The sequence below is a fragment of the Rutidosis leptorrhynchoides genome, chromosome 8 (assembly GCF_046630445.1).
Source record: "Rutidosis leptorrhynchoides isolate AG116_Rl617_1_P2 chromosome 8, CSIRO_AGI_Rlap_v1, whole genome shotgun sequence".
Lineage (NCBI taxonomy): Eukaryota > Viridiplantae > Streptophyta > Magnoliopsida > Asterales > Asteraceae > Rutidosis > Rutidosis leptorrhynchoides.
The window spans coordinates 256,700,723-256,703,589 of record NC_092340.1 but is presented as its reverse complement, the minus strand read 5'-3'; the positions used below and the strand labels follow the sequence as shown (position 1 = coordinate 256,703,589).

General features: G+C 38.8%; 1 non-coding gene across 1 annotated transcript; it reads right to left on the bottom strand.

Moving 5' to 3' along the window:
- Positions 1–967: 967 nt before the first annotated feature.
- Positions 968–1,074, bottom strand: LOC139865194 (small nucleolar RNA R71). Its single transcript, XR_011764713.1, has one exon. It is a non-coding gene; the product is annotated as a small nucleolar RNA R71 (small nucleolar RNA).
- Positions 1,075–2,867: the final 1,793 nt, after the last annotated feature.

The following is a 2,867-nucleotide window of genomic DNA, read 5'->3' as shown; positions in this document are numbered from 1 at the left end:
AAATTTCTTAAAATTACGAAAATTTATTTTAAGTGGTTAAATTGATAGACATCAAAATTTTCTGGTTCGTAGTAATAGTTGGATTTGTACGTGGACCGGGTTATTGGAGCCAAACAGTACTCAATTATATTGAGACCAAACGAATCCTGCCCCTCTGCTGCATCTTTTGGCTATTCGAAACGTGGGCAAAATCAGAAAAGTCTATTGATTGGATAACTTATTATAATTTTTCTTTCCTTGTAAAAACTAATAGGATATTCAGTGAATGCACCGAGCAAGACGTTCACCACCTTTTGTACGTTCACCACCTGTAACTAGATCAAGACATTTAGCAAATATAACCGCCGTTGATTTTTCTTTAGAATCGTCATCCAGTCGACCAAGTACTTCAGTTCAAATTTCCGATAACCCAGTTTTTGAAACAAACCTCACAATTGAGAATCCGGAGAATACTCAGGGACAATTCCGAGACCCTGATCCACTAATTATTCCTCTAGAATCACCAATCATTCAAACAGAGATTGTTGAGGAAGAAACCATTAAATTAGAAACCTCTAGTGATTCGGATACAACACTTCCAATCATGGAAAATCTAGAACCTCTAAGTATGGAAGACCGAATGAGAGCCACACGCACGGGCCAAGGTCACGCCATTATTAAGCCAGACATTAATGCGCCAGATTATGAAATCAAAGGACAAATCCTACACATGGTAACTAATCAGTGCCAATATAGTGGTGCGCCGAAGGAAGATCCAAACGAACATCTTCGTACGTTTAATAGGATCTGTACACTATTCAAAATCCGAGAAGTTGAGGATGAACAGATCTATCTCATGTTGTTTCCCTGGACTTTAAAGGGAGAAGCCAAAGATTGGTTAGAATCGTTACCTGAAGGGGCGATTGACACATGGGATGTTTTAGTTGAGAAATTTCTTAAAAGATTCTTTCCGGCATCCAAAGCCGTGAGACTTCAAGGAGAAATTGTTACGTTCGCGCAAAAGCCAAATGAAACATTATATGAGGCATGGACAAGATTCGGAAGGATGTTGAGAGGATGTCCTCAACACGGTTTAGACACTTACCAAATAGTACAAATATTCTACCAAGGTGTCAACGTTGCTACACGAAAAGACATCGACATAACAGCCGGTGGTTCCATCATGAAGAAAACCGCAACTGAAGCTTACAAAATTATTGATAATACAGCCTCCCACTCTCATGAGTGGCACCAAGAAAAAGATATCTTTCGATCATCTAAAGCGGCTAGAGCCGATTCTAGCCATGACTTTGATTCCGTTTCCGCAAAAATAGATGCTTTCGAAAGACGAATGGAAAAGATGAATAAAGATATTCACGCAATACGAATCAGTTGTGAGCTATGCGGTGGACCACACTTATTTAAAGATTGTCACATTGAACCAACCATGGAACAACGAGAGAATGTTTTCTATATGAACCAAAGGCCGGGAAATAATTATCAAAATAATTATCAACCGCCAAAGCTAAACTTCAATCGAAATCAAAACATTCTTTACAATCCAAAAGGACCCGAAAATAACTGGTATAACCAACAAGGTCCGAATAACCAACCGACTCAAAACAACACTTTCAATCAACAAAGACCTAGCTTGTATAAACAATCACAACAAACCGAAGAGAAAAAGCGAAATCTAGAAGAAATGATGGCAAAGCTAATGGAATCTCAAACACAATTTATTACATCTCAAACCCAAACGAATGAGAGGTTTGATCAGTCATTAAGAACTCAACAAGCTACCATTTTGAATCTAGAAAAACACGTTGGTACTCTTGCTAGCATGATGAGTAAGAGGGAACAAGGAAAGCTACCGAGTAATACTGAAGTAAATCCTCGGAAGGAGAATGTTAATATGGTCTCAACGAATTCTGAAAAACCAGCTCCAGAAAATGGGAAGGTTTTAGATGTGAGTAACAATGAAGAAGTTACACCACCACCACCCGAGTATGTAAAGCCAGTGGTGGCACCATACAAACCACCCATCCCGTTTCCAAGAAAAGGAGTGGAGTATGAGCAAGTAACAGGTAATAAAGTTGGTGATACCATTGGAAAAAAGAAGAAGAAAAAGAATAAGAAAGTGCAAGAAACAAAAACAGTAGAAGTAAACCCGGTGAATACAGTTCCATCAAAACCTCCACCTAGGGTAGGTGATCCGGGTGAATTTATTGTTCCTTGTCTACTTAGCGATTGTGTCATGTATGATGCACTAGCAGATTTAGGTGCAAGTGTGAGTGTTATGCCTCTTTCATTATATAAGAGATTAGGTGTAGGTGAGTTAAGTCCAACGGATATGAGTGTTCGACTCTTTGATCAAACCATTAAGCACCCAGTTGGAATTGCTGATAACCTACCCGTTCAAGTAGGTAATTTAACCTTTCTAGTCGAATTTATTGTCATTGACATAGAAGAGGACCCAAACGTTCCTCTAATTTTAGGTCGACCATTCTTTGCGTCCACCGGGGCGTTATTTGATGTAGGAAATGGAAGAATGACACTTAGTAGTGGTGACAAATCGATCACCTTTATGATTCGAAAGTCTAAATCTCCACCAACCAAAATCGTTGAACCAGCAAAAACGATTGGTAAGAACCATGTTGTTTTACCAACTCCAACGGTAATACTTAGCAATAATGAAACGCCTAAGTGTGGGGAAAATGAAGTAACACCTAATGATGACATGATAACAAAGAACCCCGTTGTTGATACGAAATTAAATGATCCCGTTATTAATAGTTCAATGAAGAAACTTATTAAACGGATTCGCGATGCTAGAACCAAGGGGAACTTTAAGTTATGTAACCGGTTAGTATCCAATCTATCACCTAAAG